At 41.5% G+C, this 19,395-nt stretch overlaps 1 pseudogene; it reads left to right on the top strand.

The window, feature by feature from the left end:
- Positions 1-2,958: 2,958 nt before the first annotated feature.
- On the top strand, positions 2,959-18,836 carry LOC118650625 (annotated as a pseudogene).
- Positions 18,837-19,395: the final 559 nt, after the last annotated feature.

Here is a 19,395-nt window from a genome sequence, read left to right as displayed (position 1 = left end):
TGAAACCAATAAAAGCATTTTTTAAAGGTATGTTTAGACTTTCTATCTGAGTTAATTGGTCTTTTCAATAAAGATACTATTTGTCAAATAAGATATGGGAGTAATAAAATTGTGGACAAAACTTCACCTTCAGAATGATTTACCTTCGTATTATATTCCCAGGTTAGTGAAAACAATTTTAAAAGAGAATGGTATTGAGAACATCCCCAGAGCCTTTTAAAGGTACAATAGCATGCACTCTTCTTATTTTTTTTTTTTAATAACATGCACTTTTGAACCTGTGGAACAGGAAGGCAAGAGTACTGAGAGACAAAACTAAACTATGGATCAGATAAATAAGGTTTAAAAAAAATTCAGATGGAGGAAAATGGTTTGACTTTGAGTGGTAAGCACATAATGCAATATGCATATCATGAATCATCAAAATGTACATTTGAAACCTATATGATCCTATTAACCAATGTCACCACAATAAATTTAATTGTAAAATTTAATTAATTAATTAATTAATTAATTAAAAGGATCCAGAATGTACTCAGAAATGTCTCATCTCTTAAATTAAAAATAATAATAAGTTTCCGTTTTCAAAATTTGGGTTCACCTCTCCTATGTTGAATAGTCCCTCCTTTTTGCTCTCCCTACCTCCAGGACTGTGTTTATTTAGCAGGGTGGGAAGTATGATGGCCCACAGACATCATCCCCACTGCTCTGTCACGGGTCAACTGTTCACCTACCTGACTCAAAAGTCTCAACATTGGAGTCATCTGTTTCCCTTAGAGACTAGACCCATATTTATTAGATGGTCAAAATAATTTCCTCATGTCTGATTGTTTCCTAAATTTGCTCACTGTCGCCTTAAGAGAAGATTCTTTTAAATGGACATTCTGACTTGTATATTAGGGAAAAGAATGCCACCCGTTCTGGGACAGCTGGTATTACCTAAAGCCAGCTTTCTAATGCCATGTTAAGCTTGTCCGAGTCAACTGGCCCCCAGAGGTTACCGAACCCACCATGGAGATAAATGGGTCATGGGTATCTGCTTTACTTTTCTCTGGAGCCAGTGGAAAATGGGTAGGGAGGAGTGTTCAAATACTGCTATGATTCTTTCAAGTGAGTCGCCCGTGGGTAATTTCCTTTTGTGGGATTCATCTTTTGGTAGCAGCAATTCTCCTGCAGTATAACAGGCCAGTAAAGCCCTAGAATTGAGGAAGCAGAACTCATGACATCTAACCAAAATCAATTTCATCTTTCCCACTAAGTATTTCCCTGACCTTGGAAAAATTTAGGGCAAGTTCCCAATTTTGCTGGCCACTTTTAGGTAACAAAGAGTTTTTAGTCACTTCTAGGCAAAGTCGTAGTCCTGGTTTAGTAACTAATATGTCCAATCCAGTCAAATAGCTAAAAACTTGTCATCTTAAAGGTTAAGCTTCCTCTCCCTAAGTTTGGACCTCCTAGGAAAGGAAGAGGGGACATGACCAGTTCCCTCTCTTCAGACAGACTGCTAGAGAGGTTCATTACCAGCAGAGGCGTGTGATTTGAAGGAGAAATAAGAAAACAGAAAAGATCTGTCTTGGCTGATACCATTTATTCTCTCATTGAGCACCTTCATTGGTTCTTCTTGGTAGCCAGTCACAGGTGATCTCTCACCAGCATTCTTTTTCTGAGAACGAAAGCAATTTTTCTGGCCGGTCACTTATGTTTCCTTTCCTCCTGGGATCTGGGCTCTATCTCCACTTTTTATTTTCTCAGTTCTCACCATGCTCCAGGCAGCACTGTGGTCAAGATGAATGCAATTCCACAGCTGGAGGAGAATCTACAGACAGGTGCACCTGTGCCTTTCCAGAGGCCGGTTCAGGACCCACCCTTGGAAAAAGCAGGTCTCCCAATAGTCTCCTATAATGTCTAACCTCCTAATCTACACTAATAAAAGACAAACATGCAAATTGACCATACCTTTGCTATGCCTTAAGCCACGCCCACCAGCCACTCAGAGCGACTATATGCAAATTAACCCAACCAAGATGGAGGCCGGCAGCCATGAAGCTGGAGCAAGCAGGAGGTTTGGTTGATCCAGTGATGGAGGAAGCCAAGCTTCCTGCCTGCCACGGCCAGCTGTGGCCTCTGCAAAAGGCAACAAAGTTTCAATTATAGAAGCTAAATAAATCCCAGATACCTGCTTTTAGCCAGCCGTGGCCACGGAGCTGGAGCGAGCAGGAGGCTTGGGTTGCCCCTGGCGATGGAGGAAGCCAAGCTTCCCACCTGTCCTGGCAACTAGGAACAAGAGCTGGTCTTCTGGCTATCACTCTACTCACCAGACACACATAAAAAAAGAATATATAAAACCATGAGGAAACCGGCCCCAATATAGAACAGCTCCTTGAACATGAATTCTCAAGTTCTAAGGCCTGCCTGCAGTAATTGGCATTACTAAATTATTCAAGAGCCAGTAGCGAGTTCCTTAAACCTCCTCGTCCTTCCCTCTCCTCTCCCCGTTTGTTCTCTTCTAAATGTGTAGATAAAGCACCTTTTAGGGGAGCTCAGAGTCTGTCTTTGTTCTCAACACCCTCAATGGTCTTTGAACAGAACTGTCAAGGTGGAAACAAAAGGAAACCTTAACTAGAGTTTAGTTGTAAAATTCAAAATTAATGTAGCTGTTATGAGTATTGAAAGTGACAATTTATTTGAAGTTCTTAGCAGGGTAGGCAACCTGGTCCCCTGGAGAAATGAAGTCCCCATCAAGCAGAAATCACTTGCTCTCTTTGCATTAGAAATATGACACAAATGGTCTTCTTTACCCATTCATAACCCCAGGAAAATTAATTCTCACATAGGTGGGTTATGGAAGTCTAGAGTATCAGATGCAAAGATTTCTAGCAGTGAGGTGCTCTCGGGAGGACTGGACTGCCTTGTTTCAGAGGTGGAGCCAACAAGCACAAATCTCAAGAATGATACATTTCAGGGCCTGTTAAGACTACAATTCCACCTGGTGGTGGTCCAAAACGTGTTCTGGTGACTCAGCAATTTCCTTCTCGACATCCATTATCTGCAAATAGTGGCCAGGCTGAGTGGGTTCTGTGTCCTTTAAATTCCTCCCAGCGAGCTCCTTTACAAGCACAAAAGCTTGTCTGCAGCCATAAACAGGTTCAGAATCTAAATCAGAAGCAATTGCAGACAACCAGCATCCCTTGTCCTGTCTCCAGGCCACTGAATAATTCATAAATGAGTGAGCAGCCCCAGCAATCAGCCCCTGGAAATAATTCTGAAGAGAAACAAGCATCAGAACAGAGAAACAAAGAATTTTTTAAAAAGGCAATGTGCTTTGGAAGGTATTGAAAATGGTCGCCCTCTGGGTAAAGGAAAGTTTGGGAATGTTTACTTGATGAGAGAAAAACAAAGAGAAGTTATCCTGAAAGCCTTATTTAAAGCTCAACTGGAGAAAGCAGGAGTTGGACATCAGCTGAGAAGAGAAGTAGACATCCAATCCCACCTTAGGCATCCAGATATTCTCAGACTGTGTGGTTATTTCCATGATGCCACCAGAGTTCACCTAATTCTAGAATGTGTGCCTCTTAGAGCTTCCTATAAGGAACTTAAAACTATCCAGGTTAGATGAGCAGAAAACTGTAGCTTATAGCACAGAATTGGCAAATGCCCTATGTTACTATCATTCCAAGAGAGTTATTCATAGAGACATTAAACCAGAGAATTTTCTCCTTGGATCAGATGGACAGTTTAAGATTGCAGGTTTGGGGTGGTCCATACATGCCCATCCTCCAAGAGAACCACCCTCTGTGGCCCTGAGATAATTGAAGGCCAAAGGCATGATGAGAAGGCGGTTCTCTGGAGCCTTGGAGTCCTTTGCTATAGATTTTTAGTTGGAAAGCCTCCTTTTGAGGCAAGCACGTATCGATTTTGAGGCTGAATTCACATTTCCTGAGTTTGTACCAGGGGCAACCAGGGACCTCATTTCAGACTTCAAGACTGTTGATGCACAACCCCAGGCAAAGGGTGGCCCGAAAGAAGTACTCAAACACTCCTGCATCAGAGCAAATTCCTTAAAACCATCAACTAGCAAGAATCTTAAAAGACTCTTGCAGGGAGAGAACCCTGTGAGCCAGGGCTGCTGTGTAATCAGCAGAAACAAACTCCTGACATGATCTTATTACCAACTTCCTGCCTGCAATCTGCAACGTTACAGAGAAAGGAAGAAAAAAATATGAAAAAAAAATATATCCTATATAATAAAAGCCTAATATGCTAAGTGTCAGGTCGCTCAGTCAGCCATTCAACCAATCAAAGCATAATATGCTAATGATATGCTAAGGCCGCTCAACTGCTCGCTTAGATGTGCACTGACCAGCAGGGAGCAGATGTTCTGACTGGTAGGTTAGCTTGCTGCTGGGGTCCGCCTGATCTGGACTGAGCAAGATGGGCCAGACACGACCTAGAGCCCTCCCACAGTCCCTCCACAGCTGGCCAACCTCCCGTGTCCCTCCCCAGCCTCGATTATGCACTGGTGGGGTCCCTCGGCCTGGTCTGCAACCTCTTGCAATCTGGGACCCCTCGGGGGATGTCGGAGAGCCGGTTTGGCCCAACAGCAGAATAACCAGTCGCTATGATGCGCACTGACCAACAGGGGGCAAATACTCAACGCAGGAGCTGCCCCCTGGTGGTCAGTGCACTCCCACAGGGGGAGCACCGCTCAGCCAGAAGCTGGGCTCACAGCTGGCTAGCGCAGCAGTGGTGGCAGGACTAAGCCATCAATCAGACATCCCCTGAGGGCTCCCAGACTGCGAGAGGTCGCAGGCCTGGCTGAGGGACCCCTCCTGAGTGCATGAATTTCATGCACTGGACCTCTAGTATATATATGTGTGTGTGTGTGTGTGTGTGTGTGTGTGTGTGTGTGTGTGTGTGTGTTACCAAACAGGCAATACCTCATCCTCCCCATTGAGAAAATTCCACTTCAATAAATGTGACACTCTGAAATGAAAGTAGCCATGTGAATGGGGCTAAGCTCACTGGTTTCATCCTCTGCAGGCAAGGGGTTCAAGTGCAGCCACCCCACAGCCTTTTTGGAGTAAGGTGTCCTTATGTAATAACCTTCCAAGTACCTGAGTGTGTGTGTAATTTATTGGGTGACCACACCTGGTAAAGTTGTCAGAATGAGTATGTGATTCTCTTAAGTGTTAAAATAAAGATATGTGTATAGATGAAGTCTATGCAGAATGTTGTGTCTGTCCATCTCTGTTATGCATGTTTTCTAGTCCTCCTAACCATTTATCTCCTGAGATTGTAAAATAGGCACACGTGCTCTACAGCCATTGCAGGACTTGTTTGGGACACAGATGAATGTGTGTCTCAACTGCTCCTAAATGGTAAGGGCTTTTAAAAAATGTTTTTGATGGTTTATATAATGTTTTTATAAATACATTAAGACGTATACAAAAAAAAGACTTCTAGCAGTGGAGATTAAAATTGTTAATTATCTGTTTTGAAAGCTTTGTTGATAACATAAAATCTATTTCTGCAAATATAATTATCGGATAGAAAATGTCATATTATTATGAATTATAAATATGCAAATCCATATACCAGATTTATGCTTTCTTTGAAGCAATTTTAAATACTGAGAAAATTTATTTTTCCCACCTTTAGAGTGAAAAACAATATAGCATTTTTAATTGCAATACATATATTTTAAATTGCACTTAAGTTACTCATATGGCACATTATTTATGATTAAATCTGTGATAGGATTATCCTTTCATTTCTTCCATGTAAACAAATTACTGTATACTATTGTTAAAATTGCTTCCCATTCAGCTAGGAAATGTAATTTGTAAATGGAACAACATGATGAAATGTGCTGTAAACACACCATACCATATTTTTTCAATTCATAATTATGTTATATTATAAAAATTCCTGATATTGAGCTGCAAAATAATTTAGTAAGTGAAGCCTGAGATTCCCAGCCTAGATTTCAATCTGAACTTAATTTCTAAGTGGCATAAGGCAAATTCCTTAATCTAATTTGCCTCTGTTTTCTCATTTATAAAATAAAACAAACAACACCTACTTACAGTTTAGGGCTTATATAAACTAACAAATATAAAAGACCTAGTTCAGTGCCTGGTACATATAGTATTTGCTTAACAAATTGTAGTCCTTTTGATTATTGATAGAGAAAGCCAATATGATAAATTATGGGATTAAGACACAACATGATCTCGATTATCTGAAATGACAGTGTAGGTTTGATCGAATTAAATGTAATGGTGCTTTTAGCATTCCCCAAATACATTTGTGTGGTTTCAGTTCTGGGAAAATGAAGACTAAAGATCTAGGACTGCACATCCTTGAGTACTTTAAGTTAAACGTTATACAGTATAAACTGGTAGTTACAGAATAGTCACAGAGATGTAGATTACAGCATAGGGAATATAGTCAATGATATTGGGATAACTAGGTATGGGACCAGGTGGGTACTTGAAGCAGCAGGGAGAGCACTCTGTAAAGTACATGATTTTCTAACCACTTTGCTGTACATCTGAAACTAATCTATACTAATAAAAGGGTAATATGCTAATTAGACCAGGTTGACTGGACATCTTCTGGACTTCCGACTTCATTCCAGACAAAGCCACAGTGACAGGGGCTGAGGCAGAGGCGGTTAGGGGTAATCAGGCCAGCAGGGGAGGGCAGTTGGGGGTGATCAGGTCGACAGGGGAGCAGTGAGGCAGCAATCAGGCCGGCAGGAGAGTGGTTAGGGGGCAATCAGGTCGGCAGGGAGAGGCAGTTAGGGGCAATCACACAGGCAGGCAGAGGCAGTTAGTGGTGATCAGGCAGGCAGGCAGGTGAGCGGTTAGGAGCCAGTGGTCCTGGATGTCCCAGATTGGAGAGGGTGCAGGCCGGGCTGAGGGACACTCCCCCTGCCCCAGTGCATGAATTTCGTGCAGCGGGCCTCTAGTATAGAATAATGTTGAATGTAAACTTTAATTGAAAAAAAGTTTTGTTTTGTTTTGTTTTAAAGTACTTTTTAAATATATTTTATTGATTTTTTACAGAGAAAGGGAGAGGGATAGAGAGCTAGAAACATTGATGAGAGAGAAACATCGATCAGCTGCTTCCTGCACACCTCCCACTGGGGATGTGCCCGCAACCAAGGTGCATGCCCTTGACCGGAATCAAACCTGGGAACTTTCAGTCCACAGGCCAACACTCTGTCCACTGAGCCAAACCGGTTAGGGCGAAAAAAAGTTTTAATAAATAAATTAAGCTTTATAAATCTAGGTCATTTACTATCCACATCCTATTTTCTTGGATCCATTAAAATTGAGAACAATTAGCAAGGTTTTTAAAAATAATTCAACTAATTGTGGTGGAATGTTTCTATGTTTTTGAGGCCTGAAGGATTGGTTTCCCAGCATCTGCTTCTCCTTCCTAACAGCACCCAAACTTCATTTTCAGGAATTAATTCTACCCTCTTGGGTATGGTCTAGAGGTTCTGTAATGAGATGCCCTAGCTTCCCCTAGATGAGGGGCAGGCCCATACCCCAAAATAGGCCATTCAAATACTCTCTCCTGAAATATGATTCTTGAGTAGGGTGACATAGACATTGGAAATGGCTAGCATTTGATTGTTTTTCCCCAAGTAGCAGGGTCCTGGTCATACTTTTCCTTTATTAACCTCAATGTGATGCCTCCATCTCCAGAGCAACCTTGGATGAACCTGTTTCTCAGCTTCCCATAAATAATGAGAGCCTGTGCGAACCTTTCAATAGGTTCCTTCTGGCTCAAATGAGCTGTAATCACCTATTTCTGTTGTTTGCAGTGAAAAAGCCCCCACTGATATATCAATCCAATTTTATTTTTTCTCAGAGAAAGCACTAAGCTAGGACATTGAGGGGGATATAGAGATTCATAAAGCCTGGTGCCTATTTTTAACTCACTAAGAAAACAGAACATAGATCCACAAAAAAGAAATTACTGCATAAAGCAATGGGTAATAATACCAACTGAGTTATAAAAACAATATTTCATAGGATTGCAGAGGAGGACTATATTTCTGAGAGGCAGTTCTTTATTGTGGTAAAAATATGGAATCTGGAGACAGATGGTGGGCTTCTGACAGCTGAATCCAGCCACTAGAATTCTGCCACTATTGGTTGTCTTGAACTAACCTTTCCTGCATGGTGCTTCTGAAACAGCCAAAGGAACAGAGACAGCAGTATTTTGGTTCCCAGAGGAAAGGGGTGAGGTTGCCGGGGGAGGAGGAAGGTAATAAAGGGTAAAGGGAGTCAAATAAATGATGACACAGCCAGTATAGGCTCACTGGAGTCATAAGTATTAATTAAAATCTTTACAATCTAGACACAGTCACAAGAGAGTTGTCACTTTCTATTTAATAGATATTCATTCTTATGAAGATTTTTCACCTTTTGTTCCTAAAATTGTATTTGATTTATGCAGATAAAGTGGATGGATGAAATGAATTTATTTTCTCTCAAGCCAGGGTCAATAGTTCAGAATTACTTTTCTCCTCTTGCAGTTCTATCACATTCTCTTTAATGTCCCCATAGAAAAGCTCATGAAAAAAAATATGTGGTTGCACTGTTCATTCCAATTCTCCCTTGTGATTCTGCATACCATGAGAGGCAGAAGGATGAAATTTCCTAATATAGCTCCCTTCTTTTTCTCACTTACATCTGCAGGGGGGTTAAGATTAGGTTTAAATTTCAAAACTCTAAATCAAGGTTCTCAATAGTTTCCTTTAAAGCAAGTAGATTGCTTCAAGACTAATTAGGGATTGAAACAAAACGTAAAAATACTGCTTTTCTAAAAGATTGCTTTATTCCTTTATCTGCCTCCATGTACCAAAAAAGAAAATAACAATTTAAATAGGGAAAGATGAATAAAATGAAATGGATCTTTACTTCATGGTCGTGGTATGAAAGATGAACCCCACCATCAACAACCCTCCTTACAGACATCCTTAGAGGGTCCCCTGGTTCTCACGGCAGCAGAGCAGGTAAGTGGGGTGTCCTCTCAAAATTCAAAATAGAGGGATGGATGAAGCTGCTCCACCCTGGGCAGCTCCCTTGCTGCTTTTACCCCTCCAGGTGGTTGCAGTTGAACTCCATTCCCGCCAGGTGAGAATGCTTTGCCTGGGAAACTTGGCATCTGCTCCCCCCTGGCCTGGAGTCCTCTCCCCTCAGATTCCCTCATACTCCTCGAAGTCCTTGCTTAAATGTCATAACCTCGTTGAGGCCTTTTCTGATCACCCTATTTAAAATTTCAGTCCCTGCCCTGTTTCCTCCTTGTCCCCTTCCTGCTTTATATTTCTCTGAAGCACTTACCACCATCTGCTCTGGAATAGCCCACGCCATGCTCCACACACTGAGCCCCGCTCTGTCACAGGAGCCTAACAGAATGGATTCTATCAACAAGCTCCCTTGATCTCTGGCTTTCTGTTGGGTTGACCAAGAGGAGACAGCAGAAGGAGATCCAGGGAAGGAAGAAAAGGAGTTTGGGGATTTAGTCTTCCAGCTCATGTTCGCCTCCTTTAATGAAGACCTCGGCTCCTGTCCTCTTCATTGGGCTTCCCTCTCTGGGTTCTATTTGCTTCTCCATCTCCTTACCTTTCAGCCTCTGGGAGTCAGGAGCTCCCTATTGTTGCTAGCTCCAGGCACAGTGTACCCGTTGTTTTTTAACCCTGCTTTATTAAGTTATTAACATTTATATACTCGATAAGTTATATACTCGTAAGTTAGATAAGTTACATATCTATTCACTATATTACATATTGACCTCTATTAAGCTCTTCCTACATTGCCCATTTTGACTATAACATTTTTTTCCTTTATTGGTTAAGGTATTACATATGTGTCCTTATCCCCCCAGTTGCTCCCTCCACCCCACCCCACTCATGCCCTCACCCCCTGGTGTCTGTGTCCATTAGTTAGGCTTACATGCATGCATACAAGTCCTTTGGTTGATCTCTCCTCCACCCTCCCCTACCTTCCCTCTGAGGTTTCATGGTCTGATCCACGCTAAGCCAGACTATAACAATTTTTACTTTCCTAATGGCTACATCATCTGTCATCCTATACATTTTATTTATTTGTTTGTCTCTCCCACTGAAATGTAGGCCATGAAGTCTCTTTTGTACATTGCATATTCCCAGCACCTACAACAGAATATGGCACATAGTAAGAGCTGAATAAAAAATTTTTGAATAAATGAATAATGAATGAATTATAACTTAGGAAGGGACATGTAAAGTCAAGTCTATAGATTTCTGTTCTCTATACACTGGTTCCCTGCTTTTATAAATTATTTCTTTTCTTGTTTTTTTTTCTTTCTTTCTTCTCTTTCTTTCATTTGTGTGTGTGTGCATGTGTGTGTGTGTGTGTGTGCGCGCACATCAAAAATACCTGTTTTCTCTCAGTGGATATTATTTCAGCTTCTAATTTATACTTGACATTTTTACATAACATCATCTGCTAACATGTTAGAGAATTCATACAAGTAAGCCCATATAGTTTATAATTTGGCATAGCTTTCTACTTCATACTATTCTATATAATAAAAGCCTAATATGCTAAGTGTCTGGTTGTCCATTCAACCAATCAAAGCGTAATATGCTAATGATATGCTAAGGCTGCTCAACCGCTCACTATGATATGCACTGACTACCATGGGACAGACGCTCTGACTGGTAGGTTCGCTTGTTGCTGGGGTCCGGCCAATCAAGACTAAGCAAGATGGGCTGGACATGCCTTGGAGCCCTCTGGTGGTCCCTCCCCAGCTGGCCAACCTCCTGCATTTCTCCCCAGCCCCGATTGTGCATTGGTGGGATCCCTCGGCCTGGCCTGCACCCTCTCACAATCTGGGACCCCTCAGGGGATGTCAGAGAGCCAGTTTCGTCCCGATCCCGCAGGCATAAAGGACTAATATGCAAATTGACCGAATGGCTAAACAACTGGTTGCTATGACACGCACTGACCACCAGGGGGAAGACGCTCAACATAGATGCTTCCCCCTGGTGGTCAGTGCACTCCCACTGGGGGAGCACCACTCAGCCAGAGGCCGGGCTCATGGCTGGCAAGCACAGCAGCGGTGGTGGGAGCCTCTCCCGCCTCTGGGGCAGTGCTAAGAATGTCAGTTGGACATCCCCAGAGGGCTCCCGGATTGCAAGAGGGCACAGGCCAGGCTGAGGGACCCTCCCTGAGTGCATAAATTTCATGCACCAGGACTCTAGTCCTATATAATAAAAGCCTAATATGCTAAGTGTCCAGTCACCCAGTTGGCCATTCAACCAATCAAAGTGTAATATGCTAATGATATGCTAAGGCTGCTCAACTGCTCACAATGACATGCACTGACCACCAGGGGGAAAACAGTCAACCGGTCGACCAGTCGCTATGATGTGCACTGACCACCAGGGTCAGTCGCTTCAACCAGTAAGTCTGGCCAATAGGAACTGAGCAAGATGGGCCAGACACTCTCTGGAGCCCTCCCACAGTCCTTCCCTGGCTGGCCAACCTCCCATGTCCCTCCCCGGCCCCGATCATGCACCAGTGGGGTCCCTTGGCCTGGCCTGCATGCTCTCACAATCCGGGACCCTTTGGGGGATGTCAGAGAGCTGGTTTCAGCCCAATGGCAGAACGACCAGTCGCTATGATGCGCACTGACCACCTGAGGATAGACACTCAATGAAGGAGCTTCCCCCTGGTGGTCAGTGCACTTCCACAGGGGGAGCGCCGCTCAGCCCAAAGCTGGGCTCACAGCTGGCAAGCGTAGCAGCGGTGGCAGGAGCCTCTCCTGCCTCCTGGCAGCACTAAGGATGTCTGGCTGCTGGCTTAGGTGGGCTCCCCATGCTAACCCAGCAGCTGGGCATCCCCCAACGGCTCTCAGACTGCGAGAGGACACAGGCCAGGCTGAGGGACTCCCCCCTCCCCTGCACGAATTTTGTGGTGCACTGGGCCTCTAGTTCATAAATAATAGTGCTGAGCCAGAAGTAGAGTCATTAAAAAATGAAGAAAAGAGCAGTTCAACAATGAGGAGAAAATTGCCACTAAACTTAATTTCTAGATGGGCAATAACAAATAACCCTAAGGTATAAATTCCAATATTCTATTTTTAAAATATTAACTATAATGTAAGCTTCAGAAAAGGCTATAGCCCAAGTACTTATAACAATATCCAGCATACACTTGGTGTTCAATAAGTAGTTGTTGAATTTATGAATGAATGAATGAAAATCAGTCTGCACTAAGGAAATATTTTGAAATTACAAAGACATTTGAGGTTAGATAATTGTTTCCAACTCCTCATTACCTCCTACTAGAATACTACATCCCTGCCCATAGTTGTGTGAGACGTATCCTATGGAAGGAAGGAGACCTCTCAACCTCATCAATTTGGAGGGATGGCTGTGTGATATTATGACACAATTTGGCCTATGGGATGTGAACAGAAGTAGCAGTGTGCTAGTTCTGAGTAGAGGAATTAATTGTGATTGCTTGATTCAACATGGTTTGCTGTTCCTGTCTTCAGCCATGAAAGAATAGCATGTGAAGTTAGAAGAGGCTCTTTCAGACCTCAGGCTACAGGCAACTGGCTATTATAGATGAAAATGATGTTAAACAAGGTCTCTCATAGTTATAGAAGTCTTGGTTTATGGACTAAGAAATTCACCTTCGAGTAATTTCATGCTACAATAAGCAAATCTAGATGTTTTGCTTTCAAAGGAGCAGGAAGCGAGCCCCATTTTTTCATAACTAAAGTGACAAGTTAATTTAATAAGTTACAAGTGGGATGGGAAAACGAATATAAATATGACTCATTAAGGAAAATATTACCATTCAATCAATTCTAATGGGCTTTTTCATACTCCAAGGAGCTTAAGGGACTGGATTATTCCTATGAAAATTTGTAGAAACATAAATCAAGCAGATTGCAATTTTAATTTTTGAAACAACATTGAGTAAAGATAAAATATCTGTATAAATCAACTAGATTGAGTTGTATTTGGCTCAGTGGTCAGGCAATAAATTGCTTTGTTTACAACACTGATTTATATGTGAGGAGATGGCATTAAGCTTAGAGTAATTAATGAAAGCAAACTGCAAGCTGCAACAACAAAAAAAGGAACTGAAGAAAAATGAGGAGAGTCCCAACAGAATCTTCCCTGAAAGATGTTATTGTGGTGTTCTCTTCTGGGGTTTTCCTTGCCTCAGCTTCACATAGCCGGTCCCACTCATTCTTCAGATCTCAGCTTTAAACCCATGATTCTTATCATCATTTCTTGATGTCTTCCTTCTTCTTTGTGCTCCTTCAGTACATTGTTGTTTTTCATTCTCTAAATTTTGTTTGTATTTATCAGCCCCACCTAAAGCACAATGCTATGTGCCTTCAGCATATAATCACACAATGTAGAGCTGGAAGGAAACAAATTTTTTTGGCCTGATGCTTCGGTAGCAGGGTCTAGTAGATCTCAGACTGAGCTTGAGGATTAGGGTAGGTTTAGGATAGGGTTATTTGGCAGGTAATGCTGGATGAAAAAATGGGTACTCCACAAAGTGAATTTAAAAAATATTGAACATGTTCAAAATTTTAATTTCTCAGTGACTAGATACAAGTTTACATTTATATTCACATGGGACTATGTAAAGAATCTCCTATTTGTACCACTTCTTTCTGGCAATCTTGGGGAAATAGAGTGGCATCATGAGCAGCCATTTTAGTCATTAATGGTGAATCTTACAAAGGTCTGGATGAATTAGATTACAGGATTGATGTGTGCTATGTGACATGACACACATGTGACAAGAGAGGCCCATATTACAGCAATCTTTGTTCTCTCACATATCAACTAATGGAAACAACTAATGGAAAGCATGCCTTTATAATTGGGTGTTGCCTACATATATATACTCACTACTAAACAGAGATTTTTTTTGAAGTGTTCAATTCTTTTTAAATCATCCTTTGTTTCCATGAGTTGCTAGATAATAGTCTGATTTTGTTTCATATTTGGGAGGATATGGAAGGAGGATGAAAGTTCTGGGGAGAAGTGAGAGACAGCCAGTTGAGGGAAATGGGATGGCAGCCAACTGCCAATAGCCTGAGAGCTGGCTTTAGCCTTTGGAGGGAATAGACTCTTAAAAAGAATTTTCATGAATGACTTTATGAGTTTCTTAAAGTGAGGAGCAAGTTTGGTGTTGTGTTTACAAAATGTTGAGTAGAACTGGTGGGAAGCCATGCCTGATCCTCACTCTATCATGGACTGGACTTGGTACTGTTTGGAGTACCCTGAGGACTCGAACATTACCAATAGATGGCCTGGAAACCATCATTCTCAAGAAGGGCACTAGGTAAAGAAGTTGTCTTGAGGTACCTTAGCAAGAAGATATCATGAAAACTAGAACAGCTTTGTTGAAGAGACCATTTGAGATGTCTATCCACTCTATCACCATGGAGACTTGGCAGGGCTGCAGCCTAGAATCCTGGCTGAGCAAGGGATGATGAAAGCCATCATAATAGAGGCATTTATGTGGATTTGTTCCTTCTCATAGGCTTGTGAGAGCATTTGGGCTATGTTCCCATTTAAGAGGTAATGAAACTTGGGTCAAGAGACCCCAAATGGCCTGCCCAGGATTTCACAGCAAGCTCATGGTAGAGCTAGAACTGACTCCTCTCCTGACATCCTGGGAGACTCTAGCATTAATATGAGGTTGCTGGATCTAGTAGAATGACTGTTTCCTTTAATATTTGTATATCCTTGTAAATCACTAAAGGCTAATAAATGCTTTGATTTTTCTACTATGGGGAACTAGAATGTGTTGCGTAAAATGGGTTTTTTGTCCAACTAACATAACATGCTTGGTGAGGATGTAGAGAAAAGGGAAACCTTGTGCACAGGTGGTAGGAGTGCAGATTGGTGCAACTACTATGGAAAACAGTGTGTAGGTTTCTCAAAAAATTAAAAATAGAATCGCCTTATGACCCAGTGATTTCACGTCTGGGTACATATTCAAAGAAACCCCAAACACCAATTCAGAAGAATATTTGCACTGCTATGTTCATTGCGTCATTATTTACAATAGTCAAGACATGGAAGAAACCCAAGTGCCTATCAATAGATGACTGGAAAAAGAAGATGTGGTACATATATACAATGGCATATTACTTGGCCATAAAAAAGAATGAAATTTTTCCATTTGTAACAACATGGATGGACCAAGACGGTATTATATTAAGTGAAATAAGACAGAGAAAGACAAATACCATATGATTTCACTTATATGTGAAATCTAAAGAACAAAATGAACACACAAAATTGGAACAGATATACAGATATAGAGAGCAGACTGATAGTTGCTAGAGGGGAGGAGGGTTGGGGAGTGAGGCAAAAAAGGTGAAGGAATTAAGAAGTAAAAATTGGTATTTACAGAATAGTCATAGGGATATTAAGTACAGCATAGGGAATATAGTCAATAATATTGTGATAACTATATTATTAGGCGGATAATGGAAATATCAGGGTGATCACTTTGTAAAGTATATGATTATTCAACCTATATGCCATAAACCTAAAACTAATACAAAATAATATTGAATGTAAACAGTAATTGAAAAATAATAAAATAAATAATACATTATGCTTCAGATTCAGAAAAAGTTTAAATAGAATTTCTGACCTTACTTTTGACAGAGATATTTAAAGGAATTAACGCATATTTATTGATTCTAACAATGCCTCACTACTACAACATCATCAAGGAAAAATGGTTTCTTAACATAAATTTACATTCATCTTATTCTGTGGCCTCAGAGTCATGCTCTTGCATCTGCATTTACAATCTTTTCTTCTCCTTTGGCACGTAGTTCTTCCTTTCAGTTTCCAGTGCACCTCCTATAGTAGCTTTCCTCAAATTGCCTTCTAATTTCCTACTTTTTATTTGCTAAGGGCTAGGAAATCAGTTGAAAAACTGTTTAAATTGCATATAAATGGAGAATGAATAGGCTATGAAAAAGCATCTGTGCCCTCTCTCAGAAGTTGAATGTAGTAACTTTACTGCTTGGATTAAATGGTCCTCTCTGGCTGCTCAGAAAATTTTTTTCAGGAATTCCTACCATTACATTGCATCCCAGAAGACTGAGCTACTAAAGTAAGTGATTTTCACCTAAGAAAAGTATTGCCATATGGACATAATGCCTGTATCAACTTGGTTGCTCAATGCTACAGAGACTCTAGGTTAAAAAGCTGGATTGTACAAATATGTTATTATGATGTTATTTACAACAAAATAAATTTTGGAGATTGTTTAAACATCTATAAATAAAGAATAGTTAAATTATGTCACATTCACACACTGGATATTCATAGCTTTAAAATACATTTATTAGGTATAACATGAGAAAGCATTTTTGTTATCAAATAAAGCTATGAGTGATGATTTAAAATAGCATATGACTTAGCTAGTCTTTACTGAACACCTGCTACATATCAAGCATCGTTCCAAGTGCTTTATATGCAGGAGCATCTCAACTATGGGGGGAAGTGTACTTGAAAACTGGGACTAAAAATTTACCAAAAATATTAACTAGTGATTGTCTCCAATTGATACAGTCATGAGTAATCTTATTTTATACTAGAGGCCTGTTGCACAAAGAGATTTGTGCAATAGGCCTTCCCTTCCCTTGGCTGCTGGCACCGGCTTTTCTCCCGGACCCGGGACCCAGGCCTTCGCTCTGGCTAGGCTCCGGCCGGAGCTGCCCCGGAGCCGTCAGGCTTCGCTGCTCAGCAGGCCCCGGGGCCATGAGGCCTCTATGCTCCACCTGGCACGGGGGCCATGATGCCTCACTGCTCCGCCGATCCCGGGGCCATGTGACCTTGCTGCTCTGCCTGGCGCTGGGGCCATGTGTCCTCGCTTCTCCACCGATCCCAGGGCCGTGAGGCCTTGCTGCTCCTCCTGGTGCCGGGGCCATGAGGCCTCGCTGCTCTGCCCACCCCAGGCCATGAGGCCTTGCTGCTCTGGCCCGAGCCATCAGACTTCACTCCACCGCTTGGAACCTAGTATGCAAATTAACCGCCATCTTTGTTGGTGGTTAATTTGCATATCATGCTGATTAGCCAATGGGAGGTGTATTGGAGGTACAGTCAATTACCATGTTTGTCTATTATTAGGTAAGATAATGAGCAGGTATCATTATACTAATGAGGAAAATATTTGTATTTTTAGGTTGACTATCTTTCCAAGAAAATCCAGGTCATACAAAACAATAGCAGAGCAGATTTTTATCTCATTTCCCCTTGACCTATGACACAAAGATCTAAAGCAGACAAGCTCCAGGTTTCTTACATGTATTTGGTAATCCCAGAGCAGCTAATCAACAAAAGTATGTCCTTATACTATCTCCTCTATAACCAGGTGCAGTATTAATTCAAAACTCCCATTTCAAATGGCTGGCACTGACAAACATACACATACTCAAACATTTACTCATTGCAGCTATGAGTATCCACTCTTTGGTTTCCTGGTTATGAACTTTGGTTTCCTATGTTATGAACTTTTTTTTTTCCCTAGCAACTTTCAAGTATATAATACAGTGTTGTTACCTGTAAACTTCTGAGATGGCCTGTTCACTCTGACATTTGAAGGAGGAGTCATTTATAACAAAGGAAGGGCCGCTAGTCCTGAGGCCAAAGAGATGAAAGAAATCATCTCAGGGGAAAACAATATATAATGAACAGGTATATGTTGGTTCTAAAAACTTACCATCCTGGATAACCTTCATTCCCTATTCATCCCATGCCAATCTCTAATGCCAACACTGCTGCTAGCAAACAGGCTGATTGAAGCCCTCTGTTAATGGACCAGGTTGATAACACCTAATCCCACTCAATCAATCTTAACTCAGAGAACCATTTAACCATTGTATGGTTTCTGATTTGTTGCAATCAGAAGTACCATTGTTGCAATGAAGTATTCTTGCCAAAAATCAAACTCAATCTGTTCTCCTTTTTGGTATATTTGAAATTTGTTATAACAACAAGTTTTTAAGGAATATTGGTGGGTTGGCTGAAACCTTAGGAGGGCTCATAGCAAAGTTGCCAGCAATAGAACTGTCTGAGCAGGAAAGAGTCACACTCCATTATTTCTCCACAGTTTTCCCTATAAACCCTTCCTCTCTTTCTCACCTGGAAAACTACTATTCAATGTCAATACTTAGAGGGATTACTACCTCCAGGTAGCCTACCGTGATTCCACCCCCAAAAAGCAGTATGACATGGTATTTAAGAACATGAGTTCAAACTACTGGCCCTGTAACCTTTGTCAAGAAATTTAATCAACCTGTGCCTCATTTCCTCATGTATAAATTGGGGATAATTTCTCATGAGACTACTAAGAAAACTGAACAAGATACTATACACAACAGTGGTTTGAAGCGTTCCTGGAATATCATAAGCACTCTCTATATGTGAGCTATTTTCTTTATAAGATTAAGGTACATATCTTTGTTTTGTGGTCCCAGTCTTTCATGATCTACCCAAATGTGTGGAAGCTGTACATTGCCTTACACAGTCTTATCCATTTACCTTGTAGTTGGAAAAACTAGAAAGCTTAAAAGATTACTCTGACTCCCTTGGACCTAGGGCTTTACGTGCAAGCTCTGCCCGTGGACACACTTTGAAGAACAGAATTCAGTGGCAGGTCATCATCCAGTCCATTCCAGGAAGTCTCTGCAAACATCACCTTGGAAATGACTACAGTTCAGATTCCTCGGAATTGAAAGGCAATATGGTGGAGGCAGCAACACCTTGAGCCACATTCATAAAGGTAGAAGCTCTGGGTGGCTATGAGTATCCACTCTTCGGTTTCCTGGTGTCAAGAGGCCAAAGCACTGTGGCACTAGAGGTGACAGCCTTGACTTTGGCACAGCCTTTATGTGGCCTCAAGGGTGGTAGCTTTCTTATAGGTCAGTTCCCTGTTGTTTTGAAGACGTTCCTGGAAGCCGAGCCCAGAATCTGCCCTTCCTCCCTACTCAAACTTTTGTAGGCACCTAATTCCCTAATTTAAATTCCTTACTGCTCCAATTATCTTGGGTGGTTCCTATTTCCTATCCTGAAACCCTAACTAACAATTTAACTGAGCCCTGTATTAGCTGTCATTTCTCTCGACATAAACTCTGCAATCCAGTCAGGGAGCTTCAGTAATCTTAGACAAGCAGGTTAGCTGAGAAGATTATACAATTTTAAGTAAATAGCAACATAAAATACTGTAATTCTAAAGCTACTGAGATTGTCATGATTCAATGGGAAGTCTAAAAACTTATTCCTCCACTGTGTCTTCTCTGAAGTGGCCTTTTCATTGCATCAGCCAC

Source organism: Myotis myotis, unplaced genomic scaffold, assembly GCF_014108235.1.
Source record: "Myotis myotis isolate mMyoMyo1 unplaced genomic scaffold, mMyoMyo1.p scaffold_m19_p_3, whole genome shotgun sequence".
NCBI classification, from domain to species: Eukaryota; Metazoa; Chordata; class Mammalia; order Chiroptera; family Vespertilionidae; genus Myotis; species Myotis myotis.
This window is presented reverse-complemented; position numbering and strand designations above follow the sequence as displayed.